This window comes from Pleurodeles waltl, chromosome 11 (assembly GCF_031143425.1).
Source record: "Pleurodeles waltl isolate 20211129_DDA chromosome 11, aPleWal1.hap1.20221129, whole genome shotgun sequence".
Lineage (NCBI taxonomy): Eukaryota > Metazoa > Chordata > Amphibia > Caudata > Salamandridae > Pleurodeles > Pleurodeles waltl.
In genome coordinates, this window is record NC_090450.1 from 8,795,713 (window position 1) to 8,818,148 (window position 22,436).

Genomic DNA, 22,436 nt, shown 5'->3' on the forward strand with positions numbered 1-22,436 from the left:
GACCATGCAAAGGGCCAGTGTACTGCACAATACACAAACCGAGACTGTGCAAAGGGACAGTGTACTGCACAATACACAAACCGAGACTGTGCAAAGGGACAGTGCACTGCACAAGCACACAATCCGAGACCGTGTAAAGGTTCAGTGCACTGCACACTACACAAACACACAATCTGAGACCGTGCAAAGGGTTGGTGTACTGCACAAACACACAATCCGAGACCGCGCAGAGGGCCAGTGCACTGCACACTACACAAACACAATTCTAGACCATGCAAAGGGCCAGTGCACTGCACACTACACAAACACACAATCCTAGGCCACCGTGTCAGGGCTAAGACCACTGCACACTACACAAACACACAATCCGAGACCCTGCAAAGGGTCAGTGTACTGCACACTACACAACCATACAACCCGAGACCATGCAAGGGGCCAGTGCACTGCACACTACACAAACCGAGACCATGCAAGGGGCCAGTGCACTGCACACTACACAAACCGAGACCATGCAAAGGGACAGTGCACTGCACAAGCACACAATCCGAGACCGTGTAAAGGTTCAGTGCACTGCACACTACACTAACACACAATCTGAGACCGTGCAAAGGGTTAGTGTACTGCACAAACACACAATCCGAGACAATGCAAAGGGCCAGTGCACTGCACACTACACAAACACACAATCCTAGGCCACCGTGTCAGGGCTAAGACCACTGCACACTACACAAACACACAATCCGAGACCGTGCAAAGGGTCAGTGTACTGCACACTACACAACCACACAACCCGAGACCATGCAAGGGGCCAGTGCACTGCACACTACACAAACCGAGACCATGCAAAGGGCCAGTGCACTGCACAAACACACAATCCGAGACCGTGCAAAGGTTCAGTGCACTGCACAAACACACAATCCGAGACCGTGCAAAGGTTCAGTGCACTGCACACTACACAAACATACAATCCGTGCCAGGGCTCAGTGCACCGCACACTAGACAGACACACAAGGGCCAGTGCACCGCACACTACACAATCTGAGACCATGCAAATGGCCAGCGCACTGCACACTACACAAAACGAGACCGTGCAAAGGGCCAGTGCACTGCACAAACACACAATCCGAGACCATGCAAAGGGCCAGTGCACTGCACACTGCACAATCCGAGACCGTGCAAAGGTTCAGTGCACTGCACACTACACAAACATACAATCCGTGCCAGGGCTCAGTGCACCGCACACTAGACAGACACACAAGGGCCAGTGCACCGCACACTACACAATCTGAGACCATGCAAAGGGCCAGCGCACTGCACACTACACAAAACGAGACCGTGCAAAGGGCCAGTGCACTGCACAAACACACAATCCGAGACCATGCAAAGGGCCAGTGCACTGCACACTACACAAGACGATACCGTGCAAAGGGCCAGTGCACTGCACAAATACACAATCCGAGACCGTGCAAAGGGCCAGTGCACTTCACACTACACAAACACACAATCTGTTCCAGGGCTCAGTGCACTGCACACTACACAAACACACAATCCGAGACCGTGCAAAGGGCCAGTGCACAAACACTACACAAACACACCAACACACAATCCGAGACTGTGCTAAGGGTCAGTGCACTGCACAAACACACAATCCGAGACCGTGCAAAGGGTCAGTGCACGGCACACTACACAAACACACAATCCGAGACAATGCAAAGGGCCAGTGCACTGCACACTACACAAACACACAATCCGTGCCAGGGCTCAGTGCAGTACACAAACACACAATCCCAGACTGTACCAGGGCTCAGTGCTCCGCACACTAGAGAAACAATGCAGGACCATGTCAGGGCTCAGTGCCCTGCACATTATACTATCACACGTGTGCATTGAGGACCCTGTGTGCAGTATACAATGGCAATATAATGGTGCCGCCTCACTACAATCCAACACCGTGGCAGGGATCAGTGCCTTGCATACTGCACAAACATGTGTGCACTGAGACCCTGTGACACCACCCAGTACGATCCAAGATTGTGCCAGGGATCCTGCACTGCACACTATACAAACAAAAGTGTGCACTGAGGAACCTGTATGCAGTACATCCTAGCAACACAAACGTGCAGAGGACCCTGTGCACAGCACAACCATGCACCGAGAGTCGTGCACAGCACAATCGAGCAACACAAACGTGCACCAAGAACCATGTGCAAAGCACACCTTAGGAAAAAACTTTGCAGCCCCAGTACAATCAGAGACCATGCCAGGGCTCGGTGCACTGTACACTATAGAAACACACGTTTGCACTGTGGACTGTGCACAGCACACCGAAGAAATACAACTGTGAGTCAATATCCCATGAGATGCACATCCTAGCGACTCCTCCATACAGCCACAGTACAATCCGAGACCATGTCAGGGCTCCTGGCAGTGCACACTATAGAACACACATGTGCACTAAAGACTCTGTGCACAGCACAACGTACCAATATAAACGTGCATCAAGGATCCTGAGCACAGCATACCCTAGGAGCACTAATTTGCAGTGTGGACTCTGCACAACTGTGCAGCAACAGTACAATCCAAGACAGTCCCAGGCCTCAGTGCACTGCACATTATGTGGACACCCTTGTGCATCAAGGACCATTTGAGCAGCACAGCCTAGCAACCCTGCGTGCACTGACGACCCTCTGAGCAGCACACCCTACCAATGCAATGGGGCAGCCATAATGCCTTCCACGATCCTACCAGGACTCAGTGAACCCCACATTACAGAAACATGTAAGAAATTGTTTTTTGATTGGGGGTGGAGGGAGGGGAACTATTCTCAGGCAACAACCACAATCTTTTTCAGGGTGAACCACAAAAGCCTCTAAATGAACTCTTTGGTAGCTTGGAACAAAAGCAGTGAGGCTTAACTGAGGTACTGTGTTAGTTATTTATGCAGCACACAAACAGTAACAAAGTGAAAACACAACACAAGCGATATCCCACAGCAAATTAAACAAGCATTTGCAATGCAGTGGGTCTCTCGTTTGCTCAAGTTAGAGCTATTATTGCTGTAAATTCCTCACTGGACTTTTCTTGCCACATAAATTGAAAATGAAAAGTAGAACAGTTGACAGAAGCATGTCAATTCAATGCGCCAGGGCCATCATGAGCGTGAGGGTTATTGGCTCCCTGCGTCAATGTCTAGAAAGGATTGCTGCTCGGATGAAAGGCAAACCGGAGAAGGCCATCACTCACTGTAACAGGAGGAAGCGTGACGCAGTGTGATGGCCAACAAAATTGTTCACTTAATGAAATCACTTGGGAGGGAACTCAGCACACAAAGGAGGGACAAACTTCTAACCCACCCCTACATATGGTTCTGGAAAGTTCCTTCCTTCCCCTTTATTCCTCTGACCAGGCTCCAAGATGTCAAGGGTGACAGAAGGCTGGTGTGAAGTTTCTGTCTGAGCATGCTGAGACAGTCCTTTGAAATGTATGTGGGGCAGTGAACAGCTCCACCCCTCCAATCCTGGCAGGATGGCCCTCTTCCAGCTACAACCAGGTCTTATTCACTGTCTGGGGCCAATATGCATTCCTCATAACGTTTATGGCTGTAAAATACCAACTGTTTTCAAAATTGTAATCTAAAATCCAACAGCACCACGAAAGAGGATTTGAATTTCTATTCACGATTCCAAACATGATATTTCTACCTGCTCCAAATGAAAAAAGTTAGCACTTATTAAATGTAATAAGGTAACAAATGTTATCCGATGAGAATGGTAGTCCTCACAGTACTGAAAAATGAACTTGGGAGTTTTTCACTGCCAGCACATGTAAAACATAAAACCACATGCACTATCTTTTAAATACAAAGCACCCTCCCCTATGGGCTATTTATTGCCTACCATAGGGGTGACATATGTATTAAAGAGGGGGGTTTAGGCATGGTAACAGGTTTATTTTGTTAGGTCTAATTGGCAGTTTAAAACTGAGGTATCTGTGTAAAGTAAAGCAAACCCTAGCAACAAAACTGTGTATTGAGGACTGTGCACAGAACGCCCTAGGAACCCAACCTTGCAGTCACAGCACAACTTAACACCCTGCCAGGGCTCAGTTCACTGCACATTACAGAAACACGTGTTTTGAGGGCTCTGTGCACTGCACACCTTAGAAAAACAAACCTGCATTGCATACCCTTTGAGTGGTGCACCCTAACAACACGTGTGTGCAGAGGACCCTGTGCATTTCACACCGTAACACCACAACTATACATCCAAGTCTCAATGGACAGCACGTTATAGCAGTACAACTGTGCATCTCGGGCTAGGGGCACCGCACATAACCAAAACACCACTATGTACCAGAGACCCTGCACACAGCGTTCCATGGCGGCACAACTGTGCATCCAGGATCCGGTTCATGCAGTAGCAACACAACCATGCATATAGGATCGATTGCAAAGCACATTACAGCAACACAGCTGTGTCACCAGGACCCAGTGCACACAGTAGCAACACATCTGTGGGTATGGGACCCAGTGCAAAGCACATTACAGCAACACAGCTGTGTCACCAGGACCCAGTGCACACAGAAGCAACACATCTGTGGATATCGGACCTAGTGCAAAGCACATTACAGCAACACAGCTGTGTCACCAGGACCCAGTGCACACAGAAGACGCAACACAACTGTGGGTATTGGACCCAGTGCAAAGCACATTACAGCAACACAGCTGTGCCACTAAGACCCAGTGCACACAGAAGACGCAACACAACTGTGGGTATTGGACCCAGTGCAAAGCACATTACAGCAACACAGCTGTGTCACTAAGACCCAGTGCACACAGAAGCAACACAACTGTGGGTATTGGACCCAGTGCAAAGCACATTACAGCAACACAGCTGTGTCAACAGGACCCAGTGCACACAGTGGCAACACAACTGGGGGTATCGGACCCAGTGCAAAGCACATTACAGCAACACAGCAGTGCACCCGGGACCATGTAGACACCGCACTCTGGAAACAAAACCAGGATTCCATGCCCAGGACATCAGTTTACCGGAAGTGCATCCGTGACCCCAGGCAGCGCCCCCTCGACGACGCACACGGAGGCCTGCATGCACGAGCACACCATCGCAGCAAAGGTGCAGAATCAGAACTCACAACACAACTGTGCACCCAGGACCGCAACTCAACGGCTCAATGATGACCCCCTGACACTGCCCAGTGGGGAGCCTGTCCGACAGGCTCACAGAGTTTTAGACGCTGCACATCAGGCAATGCTGTGCATCAACCCCCTGAAGAGTTCAGTCCTTTTCAGAGGAGTGTATAAAGAGCATCGCACATGATGGTGAGAAGCCCCGCTGTAGAGTTTTGGTCACTGCTTAACAGTGGTGTTTTTCCATCTTCCTGGAAGGGGCACTTTACCAGTGCCATTTTTAACAAGCACTGGCAAAGACGACAGAATTGCTTCTATATAGAACAGGCACAATGAGACAAGACGTACAGGCAGATATGGAGCCCACGAACAGAGCACAGGACCTGATGCCTACACAGACAACAAGCACGTTCACAGGCCAAACGTCACATTCTTCTTGAGTGACGCTGACCCCAGGGGCCACTCTATGAGGGATAGCTCACTGGTTGAGGGGCCACCCCCAGTGAGAACTGGCATGTACTTCAGTCCTACAGTCTCTGATCAAGCTCGTTCCCAAATCAGGCAGCAATATCTGGGCTTTGCTGCAGGCAACTGCAACTCTGGTCTGGGAATTTCATGCTCAAACAGATCATTTTCTACACCGCATCATGTAGTCTGGCATTTCAAAATACTGAAAAATCACTTACTTTGCTTTACTGTTTTCAACAGAATTGCACAACTCCTCTGTTGGCATTCTGCAAGGTGGCAGATAAAAAAAATGGAATCTTGGCACACAAAATGTTAATTGTATTTGACTCCGTTTTCTCATTAGCATATGTTTACACTTCCATCCTGACAACTGCTGTTTGATAAGTTGTAAGTGTATGCGACATTGTGAGATGCTCAATACGTTGACTGCAGACTGGCTGCAATCACGCAGGGCAGCCATAGATACTCAGTCTGGTATAGAAAATTCTTCCATCAAAACGTAGCCCCCTTTTTTAAAGGGTTGGCAGAAACAAAACGAGAGGAGCCCCAGTGCTGCGTCTAAGCTGCAGTCCTGAATAGGCAGGCTAGCGCGAGAGACGAGTGTCACAACACACAATTCAATGTGACACACTGGGATTCTTCCATTAATACGTGAAAAATACCCGAGAAGGATGAACGGCGAAGCCTGCATTCTCCAAACCGCACTACCAAGACAAGACTGCTCTAATGCACAGCATCTGGCCTCTTGGCGCTAGAAACATGCGTAATGGCAATACAAAGAATAAAGCGGGACGGGTGAGCCTCACAGTTACGGAAACATAGAAGAAAAGGACACTGCGGTTGTAAAAGGAAACAAACGTCATGTCATATATGTATCCACATTTTTATTTGGCGCGTGTTGTGTCCCATCTGCTTGCTAAAGAACCCCGGGATCGGTGACAGACCTTCCAGCGACATACAGGCTATGACGCAAGCCTGGGGAGAGGTTTAAGAAATCGGGTTATTAGTTGTGAAGTTGAGAGTCGCAAGTCCACAACTGTATTACTGGGAATACAGCACCCCATTGTAGCGCTTGACGCTCTCAGGGTATCGAAGAGGAGCAGTCCAAGGTCTATCCAGGGGATGGGGTAACCACAGCCCGCAGCTGGGTCCAGAACCGCATAAACACAATATCCCCACCCTTACCATATACATCATCACAATTTAAGGGAGAGCCATTTTAAAGAAGGCAGACCTACTGGCTTTGTCAGGGTCACCACAATAATACAAATAACCATGTTGTCCTTTGATAAACAGGGGGTTTCGGAAAATATAAGGGAGGCCTACTGGCTTTGTCAAGGTGTCATCACATGAACAGAATCAGCTAGGCGTGATGTCTGAAACTTATAATACCATTAAACTCCATCTGCACAAGATGGCGGGTTTTAAGGGTGCACGGCCAGAGGACCCGACTTCACCCACCCTAGGTACCAGGCTTCGAAGTGCACCGAGTTCAGTAAAGAGCTGCTGCCCAGGGGACCAGGGATTCTAGTGTCAGGTAACCCGCCGCTTACACCCAAGACTGCCCTTCCCGCCTCTGGCGCAGGGGACTTTTCGGAGACAAATTATAAAAAAACAAAACAAACAAACAAAAAAAAAAAGCACTTTTGGCCCTGGGGAAACGCTGCTCAATATTGGACGCAGGCAGCTGTACATTTGCTGATTAAAAACTCAAAATTCCGCCTGTGTGGCAGAACAAGTCCTGATGTGACGTCCGGGCCTGGCCATGAGCTGCGAGCATCCCTGGGAAGAGGGTCTGGGCGTGCCGCCATCTCACTTAACACACAGGGACACAAGAGCAGGTGGGTTCACCTGTACAGGGGGTCCAGGGTCCCCCCATGGTGGCCAGCTCCCGCCGCCCCTCTGTCTGTGCCATTTCCAAAGATACCACAGAAACCACACAGAGTCAGTGCACTTACCAGAGGCCCTCCGCGCAAAACCAGCTTCGTGACCTTAGCAGAACAGAAAACCTATGGTATATAGCACCCTACCACCCCCTCCTCAAAACAAAAATCATCAAGGGGTTTACCACTCGGAGCTAGGAATCATTCTATCACACGGGAAACGTGAAACACAGTCTGGCCCTGCAAGGATTTCAAACCGCTAGTCGCAGTCACATATCTCCGAAGCAGGGGCCGTAGCCCGCTGAGCTCTCTCTGACTTGAAAGGTGTGGGCAATGGGTGCTCGAACCTTTCACTGGCAGAACCACGTGAGTGACTATTCGGAGCTCTCCGCGGCAGGTGCACGAACCCAGCGAGTTACCACACTGAGATCAGAACTGATGAGTTACAGGCTCCGCGGTTCACTGGTGTAGAGCACTGCAGCGCACTGAGGTCACTGGAACTGTGATATCTGGCTTACAAGGTAGGCATGCCTGAAATAAATGCACGATGCCACGCGGCGGTGCGGCAGGTGCAGTGGCACACGGACCCACCATACTCTGATCACTACGGTATTTTACTGCCCAAAGAGCAGCGAGAGGGCTCCTAATCACCCAGAAACATTCAGTACATCTGGTATGGCTTCGCCCCCTTCATGCCCTAAAACCTCACAAGCGCCTAGAGGCAAGCTGGCCTACTTGTTAGCTATCCACACACGATGGGCGGACAGTGGTGCACAGAGCAAGGCATGGGGCGCTTCTTCGGAGACTCAGACCCCACAAACAGTGCAGCCAACAATTATACATAGCACTAACGTGCAACAATATCTTATCTCATTCTGTACAAAGTATGGGTGTCCGCAATCCCTGTATATAACACTCTCTCTTTTTTGTTCATAATCGGCTACTTCTGACGCAGCCAGTCAAAAATTATAGAGATATTACATCAGAACTCAACTGTAATAACATTTTACAGTGGAGGTCGGAGTCACAATGCCTGCTGTCAGAGCCAGCGAGCCAGAGGGAGAAGCAGGCCAGGCCATGACATAATTAAAACCACTGCTGAAAGGACAATTGCAAAGCACTGGTTTCTTTCTTCTATACAGCGCCAAGCAGAAGGTAGATATACATGACAACACCTTTATTGTTGGCACTCCTTGGGGAACTAGAAAAGTTAGAATATTTCTACTGCATTTTAAAAAAAAAAACACAGACATTAAACTGTTTCTAATATCTTTTTGCAACAAATATCTAACTGTTTTTTTGTTGCGTTTAATTTTGCACTGGAGATTATATTCTTACTCTTCATGCTTGCAAGCTTGCGCTCACATATGACTAAACTATGCACCGAGTAGTTTGCGGTAAAGGTGATTGAGTGACCATGTATTATAAGGAATAAAGTACCCCGCCATACATAAGGATACCGCAGGTCACCTCTGAAATTCATGACCTTAGATAAGAACTCTTTCGTTGGCCTTTTTCCTCCACGTAACTCCTTGGTGACTCGCAATGTTATGAGAATGTACGGTGTGGGGTACTTTATTCCATATATATTAGGTTTTATGTTGAGGACAGTGGAGCCGAACCACACATGGAGGCTGTCACTGTCAAATAAATACATATATACGTGGGTGCAGTCACATTTCCTTTAGGACTATGTAGTGCTTGTTCCTATCTGATATCAGTGCTAGACAGAGCTGCAATCTTGCTGTCAGGTCCCCCTCTGCACAGGGTGACCAGTAGAGATAAAACAAAGCCCCCGAAGTGCAGGATTCTGACACACTGGGGAAGACACGGTAACAACAGGGCAACACCGCGATGCTAACACAACTGCGGGGCTGAGTGGGGACCCGGGGGTCTGTAGCACTCATCCACTGACATCCACTGACTGATGAGACATGAGGATCAATCGCAGGGCACGGAGAGCACACTAGAGGAAGTCTTGGGGGGAGGGGGGTGTACAGCATCCACCGACAGGCACTGAAAATGGGCAGGGTAAACAGGAGAGGGGAGTGAGGGTGAGCTCAGGGTCCTGCAGGGCACCGACTCTCGGGCATCCTGCCACCACTGATCAGAGGGTCAGCTATGAGGAAGCGGGTTAACAAGGAGACCCTGCCCAGCACTGACTCCAGAGCATCATGTAAGGGATGAGTGAGCTCGCTCCACGGAAAGGGGTTAACAAGGAGGCCCTGCACAGCACTGACTCCGGAGCACCCATGTACCATTAGAAAAGTGTGAGCTGTGGGATAACAAGGGTACCCTGCACAGCACTGACCGTTGACCCGCTGCAGTCAGCCACCGAGGACACAGCCCGAGTGCCACTGCTGGAGAGGAGCACAGGCCCCAGAACGGCGACGGACCAGCAGACACCAGGGAGTGTGAGATGAAAGGAGGAGCAGCAGCATGTGACCGCCGCCCGGAGAGGGGTCTAGGAGAGAGGCAACCGAGAGACACCGCGCCCCTTATAACGCAATGCAACGTATAGTAGAAAACACAGCAGCGGAGGGTGATGAAAGGAGGAGCGGAGGGTGATGAAAGGAGGAGCGGAGGGTGATGAAAGGAGGAGCAGCGGATGTTAGGAGGCGGAGAAGCGGGGAATGGGGGGCAGCGAGTGATAGGAGGAGCAGCGGGTGAAAAGGGTGGGAAGTAGCGGATGTTAAGAGGCGGAGAAGCGGGGGATGAGAGGGGAGGCAGCGAGTGATAAGCGAGGGACCAGCTGAGGGGGACAGGAGGTGCAGCGGGTGATAAAAGGGGGAGCAGCAGACACCAGGGACTGTGGGATGAATGGAGGAGCAGCTGATGGTAAGAGTGGAAGCAGCGCATGATGAGAGGAGGAGCAGGGGTCTTAACAGGAAATGAGGATGGTGACAGGAGTAGCAGCGGGTGATAATAGGGGGAGCAGCGGGTGATGAGAGGGGGAGCAGCAGCCACCAGGGACTGTGGGATGAAAGGAGGAGCAGCTCGGTGGTAAGAGAGGGCGCAGCGGGTGATAAGAGGGAGAGCAGAGGATGATAAGAGGGAGAGCAGCAGCCACCAGGGACTGTGGGATGAAAGGAGGAACAGCGGATGGTAAGAGAGGGCGCAGCAGCGGATGGTAAGAGAGGGCGCAGCAGCGGATGGTAAGAGAGGGCGCAGCAGCGGATGGTAAGAGAGGGCGCAGCAGCCACCAGGGACTGTGGGATGAAAGGAGGAGCAGTGGGTGGTAAGAGTGGAAGCTGCAGAAGACGAGAGGGGGAGCAGCGGGTGATGAGAGGGGGAGCAGCGGGTGATGAGAGGGGGAGCAGCGGCCACCAGGGACTGTGGGATGAAAGTAGGAGCAGCGGATGGTAAGAGTGGGAGCTGCGGAAGACGAGAGGAGCAGCAGCGGGTGATGAGAGGAGGAGCAGCGGGTGATGAGAGGAGGAGCAGCGGGTGATGAGAGGAGGAGCAGCGGAGGGTAAGAGTGGGAGCAGCGGATGATAAGAGTGGGAGCAGCGGAGGGTAAGAGTGGGAGCAGCGGGTGATGAGAGAGGGCGCAACGGGTGATGAGAGGAGGAGCAGCGGGTGATGAGAGGAGGAGCAGCGGGTGATAAGAGCGAGAGTCGCGGGTGATGAAAGGAGGAGCAGCGGAGGGTAAGAGTGGGAGCAGCGGATGATAAGAGTGGGAGCAGCGGGTGATGAGAGGAGGAGCAGCGGGTGATGAGAGGAGGAGCAGCGGAGGGTAAGAGTGGGAGCAGCGGGTGATGAGAGGAGGAGCAGCGGGTGATGAGAGGAGGAGCAGCGGAGGGTAAGAGTGGGAGCAGCGGGTGATGAGAGGAGGAGCAGCAGCCACCAGGGGGTGTGGGGTGAAAGGAGGAGCAGCGGGTGGTAAGAGTGGGAGCAGCGGGTGACGAGAGGAGGAGCAGCGGGTGATGAGGAGGAGCAGCAGCCACCAGGGGGTGTGGGGTGAAAGGAGGAGCAGCGGGTGGTAAGAGTGGGAGCAGCGGGTGACGAGAGGAGGAGCAGCGGGTGATGAGGAGGAGCAGCAGCCACCAGGGGGTGTGGGGTGAAAGGAGGAGCAGCGGGTGGTAAGAGTGGGAGCAGCGGGTGACGAGAGGAGGAGCAGCGGGTGATGAGGAGGAGCAGCAGCCACCAGGGGGTGTGGGGTGAAAGGAGGAGCAGCGGGTGGTAAGAGTGGGAGCTGCGGATGACGAGAGGAGGAGCAGCGGGACGGGTGGGGCGGATAAGATGCGGAGTCCGACACAACGAGGAGCAGCTGCAGGATGAAATGAGGAGCCGCGGCGGGAGGACCCCGCAGCGCCCTCGGGCCTCACCTGCCTCGGTCTCCGGTCCCCGCCGCTCCGCACCGGGCACCGACCTCCCGCCGCCGAGCTCCGGCCACACTGCGCCCCGGAGCCCCGGCTGACAGCTCGGAGCCCCGGGACACGCCCCGCGCCGCGCTATTGGCTCAAGAGGCGGTGACGTCAACGCCGAACCCTCCTCTCACACGTCACTGCCACCGTCCCGGAGGGAAAGGAAAGAGAGGAGGGACAACGGGGAATCCCTCCTGAGGGGCCTGGCCGGCCCGTCAGCGGCGAGCATGGGAAGGGCATCGACAGAGAGGGCGGACCACGGAGGTGGGCGTGGCCATAGATGGCCCGGACAGGACTGGAAGTACCCTGCGCAGAGCATAGACACTGAAGACACACTACCGGCTCATGCCAGACGGCATCCAGAGCTGGACGGGGCTGCAAGAGCCTGGCACTGAGCATAGACATCAAAGACACACTACTTGCTCATGTAAGACAGATTACTGTCATCCAGAGCTGGGCAGGCCTGGAAGAGCCTGGCACAGAGCATAGACACTGAAGACACACTACCGGCTCATGCCAGACACACTGATCTGTCATCCAATGCTGGGCGGGGCTGGAAGAGCCTGGCACAGAGCATAGACACTGAAGACACACTACCGGCTCATGCCAGACACACTGATCTGGCATCCAATGCTGGGCGGGGCTGGAAGAGCCTGGCACAGAGCATAGACATCAAAGACACACTACTTGCTCATGTAAGACAGACTACTGTCATCCAGAGCTGGGCAGGGCTGGAAGAGCCTGGCACAGAGCATAGACACTGAAGACACACTACCGGCTCATGCCAGACACACTGATCTGGCATCCAATGCTGGGCGGGGCTGGAAGAGCCTGGCACAGAGCATAGACATCAAAGACACACTACTTGCTCATGTAAGACAGACTACTGTCATCCAGAGCTGGGCAGGGCTGGAAGAGCCTGGCACAGAGCATAGACACTGAAGACACACTACCGGCTCATGCCAGACACACTGATCTGGCATCCAATGCTGGGCGGGGCTGGAAGAGCCTGGCACAGAGCATAGACATCAAAGACACACTACCGGCTCATGCCAGACACACTGATCTGGCATCCAATGCTGGGCGGGGCTGGAAGAGCCTGGCACAGAGCATAGACATCAAAGACACACTACTTGCTCATGTAAGACAGACTACTGTCATCCAGAGCTGGGCAGGGCTGGAAGAGCCTGGCACAGAGCATAGACACTGAAGACACACTACCGGCTCATGCCAGACACACTGATCTGGCATCCAATGCTGGACGGGGCTGGAAGAGCCTGGCACAGAGCATAGACATCAAAGACACACTACTTGCTCATGTAAGACAGACTACTGTCATCCAGAGCTGGGCAGGCCTGGAAGAGCCTGGCACAGAGCATAGACACTGAAGACACACTACTTGCTCATGTAAAACAGGCTATTGGCATCCAGAGCTGGGCAGGGCTGGAAGTGCCAGGCATAGAGCATAGACATCAAAGACACACTACCGGCTCATGTCAGACAGACTACTGGCATCCAGAGCTGGGCAGGGCTGCAAGAGACTGGCACAGACACTGAAGACACACTACCGGCTCATGTAAGACAGACTACTGGCAGTCAGATCTAGGCAGGGCTGGAATAGCCTGGCACAGAGTGTAGACACTGAAGACACACTACCTGCTCATGTTAGACAGACTGATGGCATCCAGAGCTGGGCAGGGCTGCAAGAGCCTGGCACAGAGCATAGACACTGAAGACACACTACCTGCTCATGTCAGACAGACTGATGGCATCCAGAGCTGGGCAGAGTTGCAAGAGCCTGGTGTAATGTCGGCGAATCTGCTGACATTAAAACCGCTGTGTAGAAATAATTGGAGACACACAGATTTTTATATCGCACCAGCGGTCTTGTCCGCGCCGGGTGCAGCGGCAAGATAACATTACGGACGCGACCACAGGATCGCTCCGCCACCCAAGCTTTTTCACGCCACGGGCAATGCCCTTTTTATTTATATACTCGCCCTGACTATACCAGGGCTAAACCACATTAAAACGTAACAAACGTGGGTAGCATACACACGTGGGGCTTACTACAAACCTCCACTCAGGCCACCCCCACACAAATGGTAGCGTCCCAGTACCAGTTCCATCACTGGTACGCAACACTACATTCCTCCCAAAAAATCAAACGAAAAAAACAACATAGGCATATATATATATCACACGTCAACGATATGGTCTCGCAGCTTTGCAGAAGTAGGAGGGTTGCTGCGCAAATTGTACTTGGCAGCGTTAGACCTTCCTGGGATAGAGTTCTGTCCAGAGTCTCTGCAGGAGTCGTCATTAGAAACAGGGACCAGCCCGGCATCTTCCAAAACAGGCACACTATGTTCTCTACTAGGAACTTCGCCCAGTATGGACCCATCATCATCATCCAGAACTGGGGAGCCTGGACTTGGAGAATCACCGGCTTTAGAACAGAACTTTTTGAACACGTAAATGTTACGGGTGACAACAACAGATCCACGCTGTGCTACAATAGAGGATCCTTTTCGATGAATGACAGTTCAAGGAATTGTATAAAAAGGCATTCAAAACTTGCTGCCAGACAACGTTTCTTTCAGCAGTACTTTGTCACCTGCTTTTAGGCCAGAACTCACAGCTCGCCTTTTGTGACTGGCATAGTTGTTGGTGGCCAAACGTCGCTTAAAAACTTGGTTTTCATTTAGAGTAGGGAGAACCCAAGATCGGGGATGTGGGATGGAATCAACCATTGCTCGCCCAAAAACTACATGCCAGGAGCTCGGTTGGTAGTGGAGTGGGGAGTCTGGCAATAGTTGCGTAGGAAAGAATAAATGGCATAGTCACTTGTCTGACCACTCGCATGAGCAATGCGAATGACCTTATTGAGAGTTCTCATGAAACGTTCCACTTCCCCATTGGCTTGAGGCCACCAGAGTGTGATCCGACCATATCGAATTTATGTGTTCTTAAAATATTCAGCCATTTCCCGACTCTGAAAAGGTGGACCATTGTCAGTTTTGATTTCAGCTATGAGACCCTGGGTGGTTACAATTTTCTCCATCCAAGAGATTACTACTTCAGCCGTGAGAGACGGTATGATTTCCGCCTCGGGGTACTTGGAGAAATCGTCAATTAACACCATGGTGTGGCTACCTTCTGGGAGACTCCCGAAATCAAGACTGGCTGACACCCAAGGAGCATCAAGGCTAGGTTCAGTCTCAACTGGAACAGGACAGCTCGACCCACCAGAGGCTTGACACCACACACACGACCTCACTACTTCTTCGACTTGCTCATCAATGAGAGGAAACCACACCTTAGACCTTAGTCTGCTCTTTGTCTGCTATGCAGACAGTGAAAAGCAGCACGGGGTTCCAAGGGGCCCCAGGACTCCCCTTACCGCCAGCCTCTTCCTGGCGGTGCAAACCGCCAGAAACAGGCTGGCGGTAGGGGAGTCATAATCCCCAGGGCAGCGCTGCTTGCAGCGCTGCGCTGGCGCATTATCACCGCCGGGGCTAAAACGGCGGGAAACCGCCGGCCCCGGCAGTGCGACCGCGGCGGTCTCCGTACCGCCAGCCTGTTGGCGGTACAGACTCCACTTTAGCCCTGGCGATCTCAGACCGCCAGGGTCGTAATGACCCCCATAATGTTTTAATAAAGGGGCAGTTGTAGACAAATAGCCAGTTGCTGAGGGGAGATGCTGAAGGAATTAATTCCTGTCTCAGTGGTTCCCAACCTTTTTACTTCTGTGGACCCCCACTTTATCATTACTGGAACCCGGGGACCCCCAATGAATCATTCTGTTAATCTGGGAACCCCCTCCACTGACTGCTGGGACCGAATCTGTTAATATTATTAAATTTTCCAAGCAGTCGCGGACCTCCAGAGGAGGTTTCGCGGACCCCCAGGGGTCCCCGGACCACAGGTCGGGAACCACTGCTGTAGTTGCTCTGATTACACCATAGGATATGTGGGCTAATACACATGGCTTGGTATAATTAAGCCTCAGCAAACTAGTAAAGCCATATAAGTTAGGCGACTGACAACCTATGGATTTTTTGGATATGGAATAGACTGATAGGTTAAAAATATGTGCTCACTTATGATCAAGCATATCTAACATTTACTTTGATTTGGATGTAATCTAATTAGTTGTAAACAGTAATTGTGATCATAGTAATTTATTGATATTGCTATATATTTTGTTTATAAAGCACACAATTGCCCATAGGCGTCCTGGCGCTATTGTCTGCCATTCATCATAATCTGTTGAGCTAGTTAAGAGGCAGAGAAGTAAAAAACAGGTTTTAGGTTATTTTCTGAAGCTCAGGGCCATGGGCTGGTCTCTGAGGTGCCTGGACATTTTATTCCAGGGTTTACGGGTGGTGGAGATAAAACCTCGGCGACTCCTAGATGTTTTATTAGTTTTAGGGGTCTCAACTGTTCTTGAAGTAGCAGAATGAAAGGCTCAAGTAGGGGTGTGCCATTTAAACTATATTTTGAGGTCCTCAGGGCCTGTATCATGGAGGTATTTGTGGGCAATGTGTAGTGCGTTAAAGGCAATTTGATTCCTGATAGAAAGCAAATGTAGCTCCAAAAAGGCGTATGAGGTCTAAATGTTGGGACCCTCATTTAAAGGCAGGCAGCTGAAAGTTTTGAGAATCTATAGTTGATCCAAATTTCGATGTTGGATGCCCATGTAAAGTGTGTTGCAGTAATAAAATCGACATAACGCCAGAGCAGAGCACTGATTACCAACTTCTGCAGATCAACTGGAACTTAGAGCCTGGTTTAGAGTTTGTGGGAGGGGTTACCCTGTCACAAATGTGACGGATATTCCGACTGCTGTATTACAGTTTCCATAGGATACAATGGAATCGCAGTTCTGTGGATGAGATATTCAACACGTTTGTCATGGAGAAACCCCGTTCGCCCTTAGTCACGCCCTAAGTGATTTCTATTAATTTGATCACTTCCTCTTCTTTCAACAGAGAGAACTCCATGAGCTGGCCCTTACTTGTTCCTGGAGGTTCAGATTTGTTCACGGCTTGAATAACGTTGTGGCTAACATCAAATTTGTAATACACTTTTACTTTAGTGAACATTTCTTTGCCAGTTTGTCACATAGCGATTGACTGGGAGGTATTGAATTGGTGATGGTGGGATTAGAAAGAGTTTAAACAGTGCTGGATAGTTGCTTAGCTGAATTTTTTGCTGAAGTGTTTTGCTTTATTTTCACTAAATATAGGGCCTGATTACAACTTTGGCGGAGGTGTTAATCCGTCCCAAATGTGACGGATATACCACCAGCCGTATTACGAGTTCCATAGGATATAATGGACTCGTAATACGGCTGGTGGTATATCCGTCACTTTACCGTCACTTTTGGGACGGATTAACACCTCCTACAAAGTTGTAATCAGGCCCTTAATCTCTAATTTGTAATGCAGGTTGAGCTGCTTGTATTTGTGTCTTTCTTCAAGATTATAACTTTTCCTCAACTTTTTTTCCATCCTGCGGCATTTTTGATTTAAGGATCTTTAGTTGGAAGATAACCATGGGGCGGTGTAGACAGTCCCCACAGTATAGACACTCAGGAGAGGTAAATTTGGGTTTTTGAGGTAAGTATTTATTAGTAATTTGAAATAAGAACTGATGAAAAGTCAGTACGACGTTTAGCGCCAGTTTCTTCTCTGGAGTGGTGAATATCTTCCTTCTTATCTGTGTCCCTTTTCTTCCTTTTCTCTAGGTGGCGTACCGGATCGTCCTCATCAGGTCCCGGATGTGACATACAAGAAAAAGGGAACACATACCGCTGGTGAGTGGAACGGACGCCTTATACCACGTCTTCTACTTATATGTTTTACTGGGGAAAAGGTTTAAGGAGGGGGGGGGGTTTATGTGTGATATAGGTGCCAGTGAGGACTTCAGGGCTTGTGTATATTCCGTACTTTACCCTTTTGTGCTCTCCCGGTGCTCTCTAAAGTGCCCTTCTCTCCTCCCTCCCCTCACCCTGCCTCCCTCCCTTCCCCAGCGTTTCTCCCCTTTTATTGTGCCCCTCGGTTTGTCCAGAAGGACCGTACCTTGTAGAGCCACGACCCTCCAGGGTCGTGGCTGGCTCTGTGGAGGTCCTCTCGTCGGTCTGGGCTGGTCTCCCCTGCTTCCGGTCGGGCGCTGTTCCTCTGGGTTCGGGTTCCGCCGCTTCCAGGCCACTGGGGTCCTCCTCCGATGTCCTTGTCGCCGTCTCTCTCTTCCTCCTTAGGTTCGCCGTCGCCGCCGTCGTTCTCCTTCCTCTCTTCCTTCCCGGCTCTCTCCCTCTCGACCGGAGCTTCCGTCTTTTGGCCGCCTGGTGGCCAATCCGGAGCCTCCTCGTCACCGGAGGTTGCCGAGGCAACCTCAGGACGCTGGCCTCGTTGCGGACGCGTTTCCAGGGGAACCTGGGAACGCGGCCGTAGCGGTTCCGTTTCTGCCGGTTCCCCGCTGTTGCCCGGGGCGGCCCTGTCACACACCCTTCCCCAAGAACTGTCCTGCTCCAGGACAGGCGAAGACAGAGGAAATCGGGACAGATAATCAGCGGGGGCCTGGTGAGATCCAGGGACGTGCCGAACCTGAAAGGAGAATGGTTGCAGTTCAAGGAACCATCGCAGTATCCTGGAGTTAGAATCTTTATGTGCAGCCAGCCACGTAAGAGGAGCGTGATCCGTGAATAGTATAAACGGCCGCCCTAGGAGATAGTACTGCAAACAGTCAATGGCCCACTTGATAGCCAAGCACTCTCTCTCTATAATTGGATAGTTACGTTCCCGGGAAAACAGTTTTCTACTGATGTAGACCACCGGATGGTCAAGCCCCTCGCTATCTGGCTGAGTCAGAACCCCTCCAAGCCCAACATCCGATGTGTCAGTGTAGAGGTGAAACGGCTTCGTAAAATCTGGGCAGTGCAGGATGGGATCGGAGGTTAAGGAAACTCTCAACTGTTCAAAACTCGCGTTTTGCGTCTCCGAAAAAGGCAAAAGTCGATTGGGATATCGTTTAGTGAGTAGGTCCGTAAGAGGTGCTGCTAAGGTGGAGTAATGTGGAATGAAGCGCCGATAATAGCCCACTAATCCTAAAAAGGAGCGTAATTCCTTTTTCGTGTGTGGAAGAGGGGCATGTAAAATGGCATCCACCTTCCCATGTTGAGGTTGTAGTGTACCCTGATTAATCCGATATCCCAAATAGGAGATGTCGGTTTTACCTATCACACATTTCTTGGGATTGGCCGTCAAACCAGCAGTTTGAAGGGCTTGGAATATTCTCTGTAGGTGTATTAAGTGGTCCTCCCATGTTTCACTAAATACGACTACATCATCTAGATATGCAGCGGAGAATGCAGGATAGGGTTTTAGAATCCTATCCATCAACCTCTGAAAGGTTGCAGGGGCTCCATGAAGCCCAAAAGGCAGTACTGTGAATTGATATAACCCGGACTGGGTAGAAAAAGCTGTTTTTTCTCTATCTGGAGGAGCTAAGGGAATCTGCCAATACCCTTTAGTTAGGTCGATAGTAGACATGTATTTTGCTTTCCCTAGTTTTTCGAGAACATCGTCCACCCTAGGGATGGGATAGGTGTCGAATAGGGAGTTTGAGTTAAGTTTGCGGAAATCTATGCAAAACCTGACGCTTCCATCAGGCTTCGGTACTAGGACAACCGGTGAACACCAGGGACTAGTGGACGGTTCGATGACCCCTAGGGATAACATTGTTTTGATTTCTTCTTCGATTATGTGTTTTCTAGCTTCTGGAATACGATACGGGCGTTCTCTGGTGATCTGCCCGGAGCTTGTGCGTATATTATGGTGAATTAAAAACGTCTTTCCTGGTTTCTCTGAAAAGAGTGGTTGCCATTGTTTTAAAACCTTAAGGGCTTGTTGCTTTTGCCCTTCAGGTAAAGTATCGTCTACTATGGGTAGGGTACTTTCAGTATCGGGGTTGGTAGGGTAGAACTCGATATCTAGGGTCTTGTCGGGACACACAAACTGACCCATTTCTACGGAACGTTCAGGTTGTGCGGGGGTCTCCCATTTTTTTAGCAGGTTTACATGATATATTTGTGTTTTTATTGGACGGGAGGATATTTCGATAAGGTAGGTGACAGGGGAAACTGCTTTGATTACTCGATATGGGCCCTGCCATTTGGCCAGGAGTTTATGGTCGGAGGTGGGTCTCATTATTAGGACCTGGTCCTCGGGTTGGAAAACCCGTAGTTTACTTCCTTTGTCATAATAGGACTTTTGTGTTTGTTGGGCCTGTTCCAGGTTTGCGTGTACGTCGGTCCATAAGCTGTGTAGGTGGTTCCTCAATTTTTTCGCATATTCTAACAAAGGAGTCCCTGCTTCCTCAGCCTCGGCCTCCCAGGATTCTACCGCCATGTCTAAAAGGGAACGAGGTTGGCGTCCGAAGACCAACTCAAAGGGGCTATGCCCCGTGGATGCTTGCTCATGTGTCCGTATGGCGTACAACACTAGGGGTAACTTTTGATCCCAATCCTTCCCTGTCTCATTGATAGTCTTTCTCAGCAGGGTTTTAATGGTTCGATTATATCTTTCGACTAATCCGTCCGTTTGAGGATGGTAAACGGAGGTTCTGATCTGAGCTATCCCCAATGTTTTACACACTTGTTTCATTAAGGTGGACATAAAAGGGGTCCCCTGGTCCGTGAGGATTTCATGTGGAAACCCAAGACGAGAAAATATGTTAATCATAGCTTGGGCCACTGTCTTGGTTGTCATACTAGTCAGGGGAATGGCCTCTGGGTATCGTGTAGCATAATCTACAATGACTAAGATGTAGGTGTGTCCTTTTGACGAAGGAATCAAAGGTCCCACTAGATCCATCCCTATTCTTTTGAACGGGATATCGATGATGGGAAGGGGTAGGAGAGGCGCCTTCCTAGGCCGACTAGGTTCGGTTAACTGACAACGGGGACATTGGGCGCAATACCTACGTATGTGGGCGTACACTCCAGGCCAATAAAACCTTCTGAGCAAATATTCCTCGGTGTTTTCTCTCCCAAAGTGTCCTCCCCCTGGGTGATTATGAGCTAGTGTAAGAACATGTTCCCGATAGTGGGTAGGTACCAGAAGTTGGCGTTTACGTTCTCCCCGTCGTGTGGTAGTAACCCGATATAATAAGTTTTTTTTCACTATAAAGTAGGGACCCACCTCTTCTGTCTCCTCTGTTACTGCCGACCTCCAGGCATTGTTAAGGGAGGGGTCCTCTCTCTGTTGTTGTACAAAAGTACTAGGAACTTCATGAATTTCTGCCACTATCTCTCCATAGGTGTTGTCACCTTTCGTCTTCCGATAGTCCCCTTTTCCCTGTCGTTTCTCTCTTCGTGACAACTTTCTACGATATAGCGGACACTCAATATCACTCTCTGAAAAAGGTGCCTCTCCCCACCAATCCTTAGTTTGTTTGCTATCTCTGACGTAGTCTAATAGTTCTTGGAAGTGGATGTAGTCTGTCCCAATGATACATTCCTCGATTAACCGGGGCATTATCCCCACTGGGAGGAAGTCCTGATAGGGTCCCCACCTGATCTGGAGTACCTGTATAGGATACTGGGCCTTGTCCCCGTGTATGCAACATATAGATACCCATTGTTTCTCTTCTATATCATTATTTATCAAGTCTTTCCTAATTACTGATTGGCTGCAGCCGGAGTCAACCAGGGCATATACACTTTCCCCGTCCACTTGTATCATCATTTTAAATTTTATGGCGCCCTTCCCAGTACATAACACCCTTCGCCTTGTCATCCCTATCTCCATTGGTTCTCCCATTTCTTGTTTCTGGGGACACATACGTGCGATGTGTCCCCATTCGCCACAACTATAACATTGGGGTCCCATGGTAGGCGGGCCTTCAGGAATCCTACGTGGTACTAGATAGTCGGGTGGACTTTTTACAAATGTCTTTGGGGTCGGTAGAACTGGTTTAATGATACTTCGCGTGGGACAGTTTCTGACATCGGTGGATCGATGAAAAGCACAGGCCAGATCGATGGCCGTCTCAGTATCCACTTTTGGGTGTTGTCTTATCCAGTGTTTTGTGGATGGAGGTAGACCATCTAGATATTGTTCCAGTATAATGGTTTTGATGACTTCCTCCCGACTATCTCCAATATGGCCTAACCATTTTAATGCTAGATCCTTCACACGAAAATAAAAGGTTCTAGGATCTTCGTTGGTGCCCCATTTGACTTTACGAAATCTCATCCTGTAATATTCTGTGTCGTGACCCACCCTTTCTAGTATACTTGTTTTTATGTCTTGATAGGGGTTGACACCACCTGGGTTAGCGGCTTGATATGCTGATTGTAAGAGACCGGTGAGCAGGGGGGCCACATATTGTCCCCATTTATCTTCTGGCCATAGGGCGGAGGAGGCTACCCGTTCAAAGTTGGTGAAAAAGGATTCCGGATCCTCTCCCTCCTGATACTTCTGTAATACGGAACTAGGTACATTCGGATGTACCTTACTAGCGGCGATAGTCTCCGTTAGTTTTTTCATCGCACTTTCATGG

At 50.4% G+C, this 22,436-nt stretch overlaps 1 protein-coding gene across 2 annotated transcripts in view; it reads right to left on the reverse strand.

Annotated features, from left to right (window-relative positions):
• The window catches only part of IL1RAP (interleukin 1 receptor accessory protein), a 329,530-nt gene extending 317,571 nt beyond the window's left edge, over nt 1-11,959 (reverse strand). For both annotated transcript variants that reach the window (XM_069212783.1, XM_069212784.1), the window contains exon 1: nt 11,829-11,959. The gene's annotated coding sequence lies outside the window, so the exon portion shown is untranslated. The remainder of the gene's footprint in view (nt 1-11,828) is intronic.
• Between the last annotated feature and the right edge of the window lie 10,477 nt (nt 11,960-22,436).